We start from the raw sequence: 15,349 nt of genomic DNA on the forward strand, positions 1-15,349 counted from the left end.
GCAATTTTGTATTGGTTTGGAAATTGTTAGGAGTTGGGAACATACAGAACACTGTGGTTCGGGATAACCTAATCCAATCACGACAGCGTGAGTATATCGTGTTTGGTAAAAGGAGCGTGCAGCTAGATCAAGACTGGAATAACAATTTCTACAACGTGCAGAATTAGTGACTACGTTACGATATCCGTGTACCTTTACGCAGCGTGCGAAGGCGAATATGTGATGTAGTGAAGAACTCGTGGTTTGTCCTGGATGGACTGGTTGGCGATGCCAACACATCTGAAACCCAAAATTAGGAATGTTGATTTTTCAACCTGGTTCTATATGTGCTAATTTTAATTTATCGATATGGACGATCCGCGGTTTGTGGTTGATTAAGATTTTGGCGTTATTGGAAGGTAGGATCTCTGTTATCTCATAGGGTCCTACGTAATGTGCTGAGAATTTTCCTTTCTTTGGTTCTTTTAATAAGAATACATAATCTCCTGTTTTAAATTGCCGAGGATTTACACGTTGATCGTAATAGTATTTGCTTCTCTCTTTAGCTCTAATAAGATTTTGTCGCGCTTCTTCGCGAATATCGTATAATTTATTGAATAGTGTGTTTATATATTCTTGGTAAGTAGGTTCTAAAGGTTCTTCGATAGGTTGATACGCGGATGGCAATCTGGCTAGTCGTCCGAATATTAGCTCGTATGGCGAAAATTTGGTTCCTTCGTGAACGCTTGTATTATAAGAGAACATGGCGAGTTTGATATATTCATCCCAATTATCTTCTTTGTCGATTTGTGTCTTTAAATATTCTACTAATACATGATGTGATCGTTCTATCGATCCATTTGATTGAGGGTGATAAGCGGTAGTTTTAAAGTGTTGGATATTGAATTTCTTTGTTAGGACGCGTATTAAAGTTGATAGGAAGTTTGCACCTTGATCGGTAAGAATAGCTTTAGGAGTTCCGTAAATACAAATGAATTCTTTTGTGAAAGCGTCGGCTATCGTTAATGAAGTGGCTTCTTTTAATGGTACAGCTATGGAGTATTTAGTTAATAAATCTTGCATTGTTAGAATATATTTATTTTCGTTATTTGTGATAGGGAATGGCCCTACTATGTCTAGTGAAACTTTGTCGAAAGCTGTCCCGGGGGTATCCGTAATAATCATAGGTTGTTTGGTTTTGACGCGCGTTAATTTCTTTAATTGGCATTCGCGACATTTTCTAATAAATTCTTGAATATCTTGTTTCATAATATTCCAAAAATAATGAGGTCGAAGTTTATTAAAAGTTTTTGTAACGCCTTTATGGCCACCGTATGCTGATGCATGATTTTCCGAAATTAGTTTTACGCGTTCTGTAGGGATAGGATGATCGACTAGATTTTGGCAAATAGTTATGTTTATACGGGTATCGTGAAAAAATCTTTTTAGTTGGTTAACAATGTATGACCAAGGAATGTCATCAAATTTGTGCGTTTTGCTAATGCTGAAGGAAGTTAATTGTAATTCGATAACACAGTCTAGTAAAGAGCGTATGCAATTTTTTACGGTTTGCGGTTCTATTAATAGTCGATTGTTTGTTCTTATTGGAATTGATATTAAATTATTCGATTTGATTCTCTTTACGTTAACTCTTTCGAAACTAAGATTTTCATACACGGGTAATAGATTTGCAGTAGAATAAAGCTCGGCTCCTTTGTCATAAGGAGTTCCGTCTAAACTTATGAAAATTACATGATTATCCTTTTGATTTAGTAGAATGTCTCTAATTTCTCGTATTCTTACTTTGCTCGGAATTTGAGGAGAGGGTGGTATAATTGGAACGGTTTCTGAAATTGCTGGATCCACATAATCGTATTCTAAATTTGAATTCGCGTTTGACATATTTGCATAATCGTGATTATTGTTATCGAGAGTTGAACTTTCATCGTCTGAATCGGAGTTATTTCCCGTTATATTAGTGTAATTAGGATTGTCGATATTCTTATTGGGATATGGAGTTAGCGCGTTTGTTTTAATTGATCTGACAGAAGGTCTAGGTCTGCTTGAAAATATGGATTCGTCGGATGACTCGTCGTTATCTGAAGCGAATATTGGTAAAACTAAATCTGTGGGTGGATTTCGAGATAAAGCGTCTGCATTATTATTTAATGATCCTTTTTTGTATTTGATTTCATAATTATATTCTGCTAATTTAGTCTTCCACTTCCAGAGTCTGGAGGTAGGATCTTTTATAGAGTGCAGCCAAATCAAAGGTTTATGGTCCGTTATTATAGTAAAGAGTCTTCCGTATAGGTAAGGTCGGAAATGATTAATACAATATATGATGGCTAAGCATTCTTTTTCGATTGTTAAATAATTTTGTTCTGCGGTACTTAAAATTCGAGATGTATACGAGACAGGAAGATCTTTTCCTACCGGTCCCTGACTTAAAATTCCACCTATCGCGTATCCTGATGCGTCGGTAGTTAATATAAAAGGTTTTGTAAAATCAGGATATTGAAGAATGGGGCTTGAGCATAATGCGTGTTTTAAAGAGTTGAAAGCTTCTACTTGTTTTAGTTGCCAATTGAATATGCTATCCTTTTTCAACAAATCAGTTAATGGTTTTGCGACTTTGGAAAAGTTATGTATGAATCTTCTGTAATAACCGGCTAAACCGAGAAATTGTTTTATATTCTTTGGATTTTTGGGAGTTGGAAAGTGCATTATCGATTTTATTTTGCCCGGGTCTGGTTTGACTCCGTTCGCGCCTATTATATGGCCCAAATAAGCAACTTCGTGCCTTAGAAATTCACACTTATCCGGCTGTAATTGTAAATTCGCGTCGCGTAATCTTTGCATTAATCTTTCGCATTTAATTTCGTGTTCTCTTAATGATCGCGCGTAAACGACAATGTCGTCCATGTAAACGAATAATTCGTTTCCTTGTAGTCCCGATAATACATTATCCATAAGTCTTTGGAAAGTAGCGGGTGCGTTTTTTAATCCGAATGGCATGCGCTTAAATTGATAATGCTCGTATAGCGTAGAAAATGCAGTTTTATGTGCGTCTTTAGATGACATAGAAATTTGGTGAAATCCGGAAGCTAAATCAAATATTGAAAAGTATTTGGCTGATCCTAATTGATCAAGTATATCTGTAATGTTAGGAAGGGGATATGCGTCTCCTATGGTTTTTTCGTTTAGTCCTCGATAGTCTATAACCATACGCCAACGTTTATTGCCTTGAGAATCTGGTTTTTTCGGTACTATTCAGATCGGTGAATTATACGGTGATGTAGAATACTCGACTAAATTATTATTTAGTAATTCATGGACTTGTTTATCAATTTCTTCTTTATGGACAGGGGGAAACCTGTATTGCTTATTATGTATAGGGACTTCGTTAATAGTCGGAATGTAATGTTGAGTCGCGTTTGTAGTTCCTAATGTTTCGTTAGGCAAATGGAATCTATCCGAATGCTTTGTTAGAATTGAACGGACGTGTTCAATCTCTTCAGGATTTAAATGTTCGAGTCTCAAAAGTTGCTCGACATCATGTGGTCGATCAGAATTAATAGAATGGTCGTTGGTCGAGAAAAGCCCTAGGGTTCTCGCACAATCGACGGAATTAGAAATTTCATCTCCCATTACCGGGGTCTCCCGACTCTCGGTAATATACTCTTCATTGCAAGACATTGAATGCCCTAAGGTTTCAATGTATGTTGTGGATTTGTCTCCCATCTCTTCTTCGTTTTGGAATCGCACTGAATGCCCTAAGGTTCCAGTGTGATTAGTATAATCTCCCATCTTCGTCGTTTCGTTTAGGTAATGTACGCCGTGCCCTAAGGTCTTCGTACAATACATGAATTTATCTCCCATCTCTTCTTCAGGAGGTACCGAATGCCCTAAGGTTTCGGCCCTATAAATGTATTCTCCCATTTCTTCATCTTCAAAGAGTACGTTGAGCCCTAAGGTCTCAGTACTATCGTTAATATTTATAGGTTCGCGAGATTCGAAATCAAAAATTTCTACCGACGGTATGTCGATTTTGAAATCCTCTTCAGTGGTATTAAATATTGGTAAGTATGTTTTTCCGTTTGATTGAGTAACAAGTGCGTCTCCGAAGAACACCTTGTCAGCGAGGGTTTGTAAGGGTAAGTATCCAGTATGAATTTCTGGATTGGAAATGTGAATGCAACAAGGAGTCACAGTCCTTGCTCTAAGATGTAGCTTTTTATTTTCATAAGTGACAAAGGGAATGACGATAGTGCCGTGATGAAGACATCTATCCTTATAATTTATGATAATATCTCTTTCCTTTAAGAAAGCGTTTCCTAAGATCCCGTCTTGGGGAATGCAAATAGAGTCTGATATGACATGGAATAAAGTAGGTCTGTCCAACAGACGAATGGTTATGGAACCTAAAGTTATTACAGTTTCAGAAGAGATCCCTCGGATGGATATAATATTATCTTTATTTAGATTAACGTGAGGTAATACGAATTGTTGTTTGATAAGATTTATACCGGAGCCAGAGTCAATCATGAAGTTACATTTATGAGATAAATGCGGGGATATGAGTTTAACAGAAGGTAAGTCGTTGTGGTTGAATTCTCTGTCTACACTGCAGATTCGAGTGATGTGGTTGGAATAGATTTTTGAGTGAGAATCATGTTTGTCGATTGGGTGCGTCCTATCGGAGCTTCGTTCCGGCGGACGTCGGATTTTTCCGGAACGCTTTGGAGGTTTCCCGAATTAGCAAAAGAAGTGCTGGGTTGAGCTTGATTTTGCTCGAGTGATCTTTTATAAGCAAGTTTCCGACATTCGCTCATGAAATGACCGGAACTCTTACAATAACGACAGATTTTAGTAGCTGGAAAGTTTGGTCCTGGTTGACCTGGTGTCAAAGGTTTAATGAAGGGCAGTTGAAGAAATATTATTGCGTGAGGTATTAATTATAGGGGGGTTATTATTAACGTTATTTACGGTTTGTCGTGCCGTCGGATAATTTATGTCTGCACGAGGTAGAGTATAAGCACGATTAAAGACGATAGTTTTCTTTCGAAGGTTTTCTGCTTCTAAAGTTTTAGATAATTGGATGGCTGTGACAATGCTTTGTTCAAAAGTATAGGGTCGTTCTAATTTCACGCGGATTAATAAATCAGAAGGTAGTCCGTTAATAAAACTATTAGTAACACTTTTCTCAATGTTATCTTTAACTTCGTCATCAAGATTTCCGCAAATATCAGCTTCTCCGTCTATGATTGCCGTTCTTAATTCTTGAACACGCGCAATGTAATCAAAAATGTTTTCGTTATGTTTCATGAATATGTTTGCTAATTCTCCTCGATATTGATCAATAGATTTGTTCGGACCGAAAATAAGTTTTAAACGTCGCGTTAAATCTCGTAAGCTATTGAATTCGACTCCTTCGATTGCGGCATAGGCATGCCCTTGTAATTTGTTAATAATTAATTGAACAAGATGATATTCTTGATATTCAGGGATTAGTTGAAGTGCTCTTTCGCAAATTTTAGTGAAGTGGAGGACGGACATTTTGTGACCGTCGAATTTAGGGATCGTGTCTATAGCGTCTTTTAGACGAATAGGGGAGTTTTGATGAGAAGGAGTAGGTGGTCTTTGTGTTTCTATTTTATCATAATGTTCCTGCATAGTGTTAGAATGTTCGATTATATCTATACGTCGCGACAAGCGAGTTACTTGTTCCGATAATTTTTCCATAAGGGTTAATTGTGCAGCTAATTGTTCTGAAATTCCGGTTACCGAACCGTCTTCCATGTTTCAATCTTGCTCTAATGTCCGTTGAAATGAAAGTAAATTTTCTTCTCTTTTCCGTAATGTTTCAGCTTGTGCTGTTAATTGAACTTCTTTGTCGTTTAGCGTTTGAGAATAAAGATTGAGTTGACTACGAGTGAGTACTCGGTTTTCAGAATTGTCTGAGTGTACTGGGGTTCTAACAAGGGACATTTTGTTTTTAAAATTTGTAGTTTGTAATTTGCTTTACTTGAATTGACTTGTGAAATAACACCGATCGCACAGATCAATCTCCGCGACCTCTCAACGATCTCTTTTGGCCAATCCCACCGCTGCCACCAGAAATATAAGGGCCTACTTGTTACGTCCGGCAATTCACCTTACGGTAAATCACTTTATGCACAAGTCGGTCTTCTCTTGCGTCTACCTCGGTAAACGTTCGAGAAGCTGCTCTCTACTTTTTTAGGGCAACCTGCTAGGCCGGCTATACCCTGGGATGCCGAGAGCTTGAGATTCGATTGAAAAAGTCGGATGGAGAAGGAATTCTGCGGGTCGGGTCAAGAAATAAAGATATTTTACAAGTATAAAAATTGTTTATTCATTTATAAATCCTTTATGTCGACACAAAATCTACTGGTCCTGACTCGGTTCAGGATGAGTTTGGAACTGTATTACAATGTTATTGAGCTCCTGTTCAGAGTCGTTAGATTGGTTAAGATAGTTTATAAAGGAACTAAAATTATTCTGTGCTCCTTCTGGGATGAAATTATTGACGTCGTCGGGAGCGAGTACCACGGTGTCCTCGTCGAAAATATTGGAATTGGGTTGTAAAAATGGATCGTATTCAGGAGATGCTAATTGTTGAGTTTGATCATGGACGTAATATTCAGGGTCAGTTAGAAATTGATGATTTGGATCTATTAAGTAAGTATTTGATTCTGAATGAGACTGTTCAGGAAATTGAGGGTAAGAATAGTCAATGTGTGGAGGAATATTATTAATTGGCGAATAAGTGTCTGAAGAGGGAGGTTGTATGATTATTCGCGTTAGATAAATTTGAACGTTTAGATTTAGAGGTCTCCGAGATCTACGTTCGCGTAGCCTGTGAAGGTGCTGCTCGTTTCGATCGATCTGATTCCTTCGTCGGAAAGGAGAGACCATCTAACGGTTAAATAAATTCACATGAATAAATCGAAAGATAGATTGTTCTATTATTTGAAATAATTGAATATGACTCACGTTTGTAGCGTGATTTACTCGTTAATGAAAGCGAACAAAGAAGAAAGGTTAATCTTATGCGAGAAAGCCCTTCACCTATTAATAAATTAACCTTATGTCAGTAATTATTATAATAAACCTGTATTAAATGAGAATTGGTAATAATGTGGATAAAAGGAAGGATTTGAATAGGAGTATTAATATCTGCGTTGAGAATATTAATACTTGATGTTTCAATCTTTAATAATTAAATCTTAAACTTTGAAATAGTAATTCTTAATGAATAAATAAGTCTTAGACTTTGAAGTAACAAATTGTCAATGAATATCAAAATCACTGTCAGTTGGTATGGTAAAGTAATTCGCAATTATTGGAAAATGCAGGGTATTAAAAGCATGAAAGAATAGAGAGATAGGTGTACATCCGGTTATTCCGGGTTCTCAGGTCCTGGTCTTAATAGGCTAATGCTACGTTCACTTTACTAAACGTGCATCTCTGAGATGATTTGCGAATTTACCTTCTGACAGGATATAACTCTAATGGGTATAGAGGAGTTAGGAATAGAGGTTTGAATATAAGTATTAATATCTATATTAAGAGTATTAATACGTGTAGCTTCAGGCATCAATAATTGAATTGTAAATTGTGAATTAATTATTTTTAATAATCATTAAGACCACTGTCATTTGGTTTGGTAAAGTAATTCGTTAGGTTTGTAAAGCAGAGAGAGAGTAAGCAGGGAAGGGTGAAGAAATGTACGGTTGCCCGTGGATTCCGGTCCCCGAAGGTTAATGCGACGTTCACTTTACAGAACGTGCATCTCAGAATCGTAGTAACGAATTTACTTTATGACAGGGTATGGTTTTAATAGTAGCAAATAGGGTAAGGTGGAGTACACTTGTCAAATAAATTTAAATATCAATATGCAAGATCACTGTCAGTCGGTGTGGTAAAGTAATTCGCAATTATTGGAAAATGCAAGGTGTTAAAAGCATAAAACAATAGAGAGGTAGGTATACATCCGGTTATTCCGGGTTCTCAGGTCCTGGTCTTATTAGGCTAATGCTACGTTCACTTTACTAAACGTGCATCTCTGAGATGATTTGCGAATTTACCTTCTGACAGGATATAACTCTAATGTGTACTGAGGAATTAGCGTTATTCAATTCGCTAATAGGTAGTAGGATACGGGGTTACATACATATATAAATAAGCAGTGATATAATAAAATACATAAGTATATTTATTATAATAGATTGAATAAGTATGCGATATCGGTTAAATAATATTGAATAGTATTGGATAAAATATTAAATAGATCGACGATTGTAACGCAGACGTATGCAGATGCAAATCGTAGATTGGAATAATATCGGAAACGCAGAGTAATATATGGCTTATGTCTGTATTCAAATTCAGAGTTTGTAATGTGAAATAAGATTGAGTTCGAAATTCAGTGGTTAAATAATTAATTAAATATAATGATTAAATATAATGAGTGTCCGTCGCGCTTTACTATTTAGGGATATGTGAACTGGCTTAAATACTCACAAGGTTAGACAATGTCTTATGTGCCTTGCTATGGTACACTTCGCTACTGTGTTCTTCCCTCTGAGTTGAAGAGCTGAGGAGCCTCGGTACCTCGGTCCGAAATGGCGGCTATGTCTCGATGTCTTCAGAGCCCCGTAGTATTTGCTGGTTGAGTGCTGGATTGTTGTTGACTGGAACCACTGCGACGAAATCACTCTTGAGTGATAGATGGTGAATTCACTGCTGAGTGATGGAGGACGGATGCACTGCCGTTCCGTGCCGGGAGCCGGGTTTATATACCAAAAAATGGGGCTCGCTCCTCCCATCGGGCGATGTGGCTCAGCCAATGGTAAGAGAGATGTGCCGGGGAAGTACCGGAGATAATCTGTTCCTGGTAGAGATTGCGACGGTTAAGTCCCGGAGAGATGGCTTCTTAGTAAAGATAGCGGCGTTCCTAGGTGACTCATCGCCGGTCGCTCCGACTTTCCTTATCCTATTCTCGGTAGCGATAGCTGTATGCCTTTGTTGGCTATGCGCTCCGACTTATCTTATCTTCTTCTTGGTAATCGATTTTGCAGGTGGCTGGTGACTCATCGCTATGCGGCTTGCAATGGGCCTTGCAGGTTGCAACGTGTTTCAGCGTTGCATCATGCATTGCATCACGCTATTGTTCTAGAACCTTCTAGAATCTTCTGGATGTTTCCTTGCGAGTAAAGCCGAGTTCACATAGTAAAGCGGCTTCCATACATAATTATTTAATTACTTAGTATACTTCTTTATAAGCGATATATATATATAAATATTTCAGGTATAAGAATTTTGTGTGTTAATATATATATATATATATATATATATAGTGTACATATTTAAAATTTAATACTATTGAATAATATATATATTTAATATTAGTAAAATGAATATTATGTCTTATACTGTCGTTGAAATCGCCGGAGAATACCATATGTCTTATGCAGTCATTGAAATCGCCAGAGAATACTACATGTCTTATACAGTCATTGAAATCGCCAGAGAATATATATAGTGTCGTCAAAGTATACGATTGATATATATATATATATACGTTCTTAACCTTATTTTAGGTTTTCTCACAGATAATCAATGAGGATTTTAAATATTCATAGTCGAACTATGGTATCCTTATTTAGTACTTTCGAACGTGTGACGGCTACAATGTTACTACGCATTACGTGTACGATTTTTAAGTCTCTTGAATTATGAATAGTTATAATATAGGCACGCTTATTCTTATTTCAGGTTTATGTTTCCTAACGAATGATCGAGAGTAGAGAGTCTTTATTAATTATGCCTTTTATGCTATCAATATTATTAAATTTAAAAGTGAATTATTACTCTGTCGTCATTTGTGAGAAGACATGTTTTAACCTACGAGTAATTATATGTGTGATTAAATATTCGTTATTACCGGTCTTTCATGCAGGTTAGAGATTGTCATGACTAATAGATTAAAGAATAAAGTTTTGAAAAAGTTTGAAGTTTTGAAATTGTCTGGACGTTACAATTGATAGCTCTTTCTTGATTCGGTGGGTGGTGGTGCATGGCCGTTCTTAGTTGGTGGAGCGATTTGTCTGGTTAATTCCGATAACGAACGAGACTCTAGCCTGCTAAATAGGCGTACCTTATGGTATCGCGAAGGCCCCCGGCTTCGGCTGGCGGGTTTTTACTACCAACGTACAAACAAATCTTCTTAGAGGGACAGGCGGCTTCTAGCCGCACGAGATTGAGCAATAACAGGTCTGTGATGCCCTTAGATGTTCTGGGCCGCACGCGCGCTACACTGAAGGAATCAGCGTGTGTTCCCTGGCCGAAAGGCCCGGGTAACCCGCTGAACCTCCTTCGTGCTAGAAATTGGGGCTTGCAATTGTTCCCCATGAACGAGGAATTCCCAGTAAGCGCGAGTCATAAGCTCGCGTTGATTACGTCCCTGCCCTTTGTACACACCCGTCGCTACTACCGATTGAATGATTTAGTGAGGTCTTCGGACTGGTGCGCGGCAATGTCTCGGCATTGCCGATGTTGCCGGGAAGATGACCAAACTTGATCATTTAGAGGAAGTAAAAGTCGTAACAAGGTTTCTGTAGGTGAACCTGCGGAAGGATCATTAACGTTCCGGAGGTCCTGCTCTGCGTCGAGAGTCCTCTCTTTTGGGAGAGACGCGCGCTCGCAGCAGTCGGCGACTGAATGGACGCGCTGAAAAGGCGCTCTCAGAGAAAAAGAAAATAACGGATTTGACGGAATTTGTTGTTGTGTTTTGATATAACGACGGACGCCGTCGCGCCTCTCTGACCGAAAGTAGTCGGCAAGCAGAGCAGCGCGCCCGGCGGTGTTCGACGACGATTCGAAGCGAGACGCTTCGCGATCACGCTCGTGTGTGTGCCATTCTCCGGCCACACACACACAGAGCGTCGATTCGGCGTTGAGCGCGAACCGGTGGTAACCTATGCTCGCGCACGCGTGTGTGCAGCACCCACGACGTTCGTCGACGCGCGCCCTCCCCGTTGTCGCGGGGCAGCGGTCAGCGTGCCGAGAACACACGGTGTGCGACCGCGAGTGCCGAGCGAGAGGACCCCCATATATTATTATAATATATATATAACACAGAGAAGGGATCGATGATATTTCGACCAATCTGTCAACTGTGTCGGTCCAACGGTTTCTTCAAAGAGCTTCCGCCCCGGCTCTCCCGTTGCGGGAGAGACGCTCCGAACGAGAAACACACAACTCTATCTTTGTGCCGTAGCCTTCCCTGGCGGGAGGCGGCGGTCCGCGCGCGGACAGGCTGATCGAAGAGCCACCACGATTATTCTCTCTCTCTCGTCCGAGAGAAGAGACCACGATGGTTGAACGAGAAGCGCGTTTCTTCGCGAACGCAAAAATTTCGAACGATTACCCTGAACGGTGGATCACTTGGCTCGTGAATCGATGAAGAACGCAGCTAATTGCGCGTCAACTTGTGAACTGCAGGACACATGAACATCGACATTTCGAACGCACATTGCGGTCCACGGATACAATTCCCGGACCACGCCTGGCTGAGGGTCGTTTTAGTACCCCTAAACTGCTTGCGCCCGAAAAGCGCGCACGGCCACGACGCGGGCGACCAGAGAATGGCGCGCGCGTCGCCTGTGCCCTGTGCAACGCTTACAATGGGCGTACGAGCGATCGTTGGACGTTCGCCCGAGGTGTCTGTGCCGCGCCGACCGGCCGCAGTGCAAATCCTGGCGTCGTCTGAAATGACACACCGAAATAATAATAATAATGAGGAGGAGAAGCGCACAAGCGTGTAAAACGTTGGCGAACGCGCGCCCAGAGAATGCTGCGCGAATTAAGAGGGGGAGCGTGTTTGTGTATCCAAGTCGTGTGTGTACGCGAGAGCCGAGGAGAAATGGGATGAGAGTAAGAGCGCGCGCGAAGGGAGCAACAAACGGCCAAAAAAAGGGTCAGGACGGTGAATGGCACCGCTTTCCCTAGAACGGTGCGTGCGTCGTTGTCTCCCGAAAGTAGGTAGCGCTTGTCTCACCGTCTCTCCTCTCCGTACATCACACAGACTGACCGGACTGCTCTCGCACTCTGTGCCGCGTCTCTCGGTGCGATAGCGCTCGCGCGTCTTATGCCGAGGCGCCCTTGCCCGCACACATAACGGTATTACGGAGAAATATACGGCGCGTCGTCGTCCGGCGGAGAGAGCATTCGTAATCCTTTACCTCTTTACGGAGAAGAGTTTTGAATCGCGAGCCGACCGCGTGTCCGAGTCCACGAAATTTTCGTAAAGCGAAAAAAGGGGACCGGCGCGCCGCGTCGTGTACTCGTCGAATCGATTCCGCCCGAATTTCGTATATAAAAGAGAAGGGAGAGCCGAGAATCTCGAACCCCGCGATATATCGTCTCCATTACCACCAACGAGTGTGTGTGCGGTTAGCGCCCCGGCGATTTGCCTTCTCGCGTATTTCGTGTGCTGCCGCTGCTGCTCTTTCGTTCGACGCTCTCTTTCTCTCCCTCTTATAATATATATTATAGAGGAGAGACGACGATGAGCGACGCGGAGGAGGCAAACGGCTACGAAAACTCACTATGCGACGACCTCAGAGCAGGCGAGATTACCCGCTGAATTTAAGCATATTATTAAGCGGAGGAAAAGAAACTAACCAGGATTTCCTTAGTAGCGGCGAGCGAACAGGAAAGAGCCCAGCACCGAATCCCGCGGTTCCGCCGCAGGGAAATGTGGTGTTTGGGAGGATCCGCTTATCCCGAGGTGCCGCGTCGCGTCCAAGTCCATCTTGAATGGGGCCACTTACCCGTAGAGGGTGCCAGGCCCGTAGCGACCGGTGCGCGCCTCGGGAGGATCTCTCCTTAGAATCGGGTTGCTTGAGAGTGCAGCTCTAAGTGGGTGGTAAACTCCATCTAAGGCTAAATACGACCACGAGACCGATAGCGAACAAGTACCGTGAGGGAAAGTTGAAAAGAACTTTGAAGAGAGAGTTCAAGAGTACGTGAAACCGTTCAGGGGTAAACCTAAGAAACCCAAAAGATCGAACGGGGAGATTCATCGTCAGCGGCGCTGGCTTCGCGTCGGTCGGCGATGTCCCGCGGAGTCCTTGCGGCTCGCGCGCGGGCACGCTACCGTGCGCCGATGTTCGGCGCTCGTCGTCGTGCACTTCTCCCCAAGTAGAACGTCGCGACCCGCTGGGTGTCGGTCTACGGCCCGGGTGCGGTGTCTGTCGCGTCGGCGGTAAAACGGCACGCGACAAACCCTCGGTCGCCCGGCCGGCTGCTCGGAGGTACGCGCAAGGTATCAGGCCGCACTATTCACGGTGCGTCGAGACCGTCGCAAGCGCGCGCCACGGTACTCGGAGGTTACGGACTTCGCGCCGTCCCCGGTCCTGGCCCGCTGTTGGTTACAGTACGGTACACCTTCGACAGGCCTGCGAACGTCTCCCGCGGTCTCGCGGGAGACCGATACCGGTCGGCGACGCTACTGCTTTGGGTACTCTTAGGACCCGTCTTGAAACACGGACCAAGGAGTCTAACATGTACGTGAGTCATTGGGACTTGTCGCAAGACCTAAAGGCGTAATGAAAGTGAAGGTCGGCCCTGGCCGTCGACCTAGGAAGGATGGGCCGCGTCGCGATGCGGCCTCGCACTCCCGGGGCGTCTCGTTCTCATAGCGAGAAGAGGCGCACCCAGAGCGTACACGTTGGGACCCGAAAGATGGTGAACTATGCCTGGTCAGGACGAAGTCAGGGGAAACCCTGATGGAAGTCCGTAGCGATTCTGACGTGCAAATCGATCGTCGGAACTGGGTATAGGGGCGAAAGACTAATCGAACCATCTAGTAGCTGGTTCCCTCCGAAGTTTCCCTCAGGATAGCTGGCACTCGGCCGTTCCGCACGGAACGCGCGCGAGTCTCATCTGGTAAAGCGATTGATTAGAGGCCTTGGGGCCGAAACGACCTCAACCTATTCTCAAACTTTAAATGGGTGAGATCTCTGGCTTTCTTGAATTATGAAGCCACGAGCATCTTCGGATCAGAGTGCCAAGTGGGCCATTTTTGGTAAGCAGAACTGGCGCTGTGGGATGAATCAAACGCAGAGTTAAGGCGCCCAACTCGACGCTCATGGGACACCATGAAAGGCGTTGGTTGCTTAAGACAGCAGGACGGTGGCCATGAAAGTCGAAATCCGTTAAGGAGTGTGTAACAACTCACCTGCCGAAGCAACTAGCCCTGAAAATGGATGGCGCTGAAGCGTCGAGCCTATACTCTGCCGTCAGCGGCAAGTGGGGCGGCAACCGGGAGCGGGCGTTAGTCTTCTTTCGCGTCGTCACGAAGCCCTGACGAGTAGGAGGGTCGCGACGGTGAGCGCAGAAGGGCCTGGGCGCGAGCCTGCCTGGAGCCGCCGTCGGTGCAGATCTTGGTGGTAGTAGCAAATACTCCAGCGAGGCCCTGGAGGACTGACGTGGAGAAGGGTTTCGTGTGAACAGCCGTTGCACACGAGTCAGTCGATCCTAAGCCCTAGGAGAAATCCTATGTCAATGACGGCGTACAATATACTCGAGTGTCGAGAAATAATAATAAATATTATACGAAAGACACACGCCCGTCGGGCGAAAGGGAATCCGGTTCCTATACCGGAACCCGGCAGCGGAACCGCATACAATTCGGGCCCTCGTAAGAGTGTTTGTCGGGGTAACCCAAAATGACCTGGAGACGCCGTCGGGTGATCCGGGAAAAGTTTTCTTTTCTGTATAAGCGTTCGAGTTCCCTGGAAACCTCTAGCAGGGAGATAGGGTTTGGAACGCAAAGAGCACCGCAGTTGCGGCGGTGTCCGGATCTTCCCCTCGGACCTTGAAAATCCAGGAGAGGGCCACGTGGAGGTGTCGCGCCGGTTCGTACCCATATCCGCAGCAGGTCTCCAAGGTAAAGAGCCTCTAGTCGATAGAATAATGTAGGTAAGGGAAGTCGGCAAATTGGATCCGTAACTTCGGAATAAGGATTGGCTCTGAGGAGCGGGGCGTGTCGGGCTTGGTCGGGAAGCGGGTCTGGCTGACGTGCCGGGCCTGGGCGAGGTGAACGGTCGGTGTTCTCGCGCCGGTCCCGGGATCCGAGCTCGGTCCCGTGCCTTGGCCTCCCGCGGATCTTTCTTGCTGCGAGGCTTTCGTGGCGGCGCGAGCCGTCGTGGTCGTCCTCTTCGGCCGCCATTCAACGCTCAGCTCAGAACTGGCACGGACTAGGGGAATCCGACTGTCTAATTAAAACAAAGCATTGCGATGGCCCTCGCGGGTGTTGACGCAATGTGATTTCTGCCCA

The 15,349-nt window shown here is 43.6% G+C and overlaps 1 non-coding gene and 1 pseudogene across 1 annotated transcript; both read left to right on the forward strand.

Moving 5' to 3' along the window:
- Nucleotides 1-11,431: 11,431 nt before the first annotated feature.
- Nucleotides 11,432-11,586, forward strand: LOC114941937 (5.8S ribosomal RNA). The gene has a single exon (XR_003821729.2). It is a non-coding gene; the product is annotated as a 5.8S ribosomal RNA (ribosomal RNA).
- Nucleotides 11,587-12,644: 1,058 nt separating this feature from the next.
- On the forward strand, nt 12,645-14,976 carry LOC146721230 (large subunit ribosomal RNA; annotated as a pseudogene).
- The last annotated feature ends 373 nt before the right edge of the window (nt 14,977-15,349 follow it).

Source organism: Nylanderia fulva, unplaced genomic scaffold (assembly GCF_048542155.1).
Source record: "Nylanderia fulva isolate GAGA-0341 unplaced genomic scaffold, ASM4854215v1 Scaffold518, whole genome shotgun sequence".
Classification (NCBI taxonomy): domain Eukaryota; kingdom Metazoa; phylum Arthropoda; class Insecta; order Hymenoptera; family Formicidae; genus Nylanderia; species Nylanderia fulva.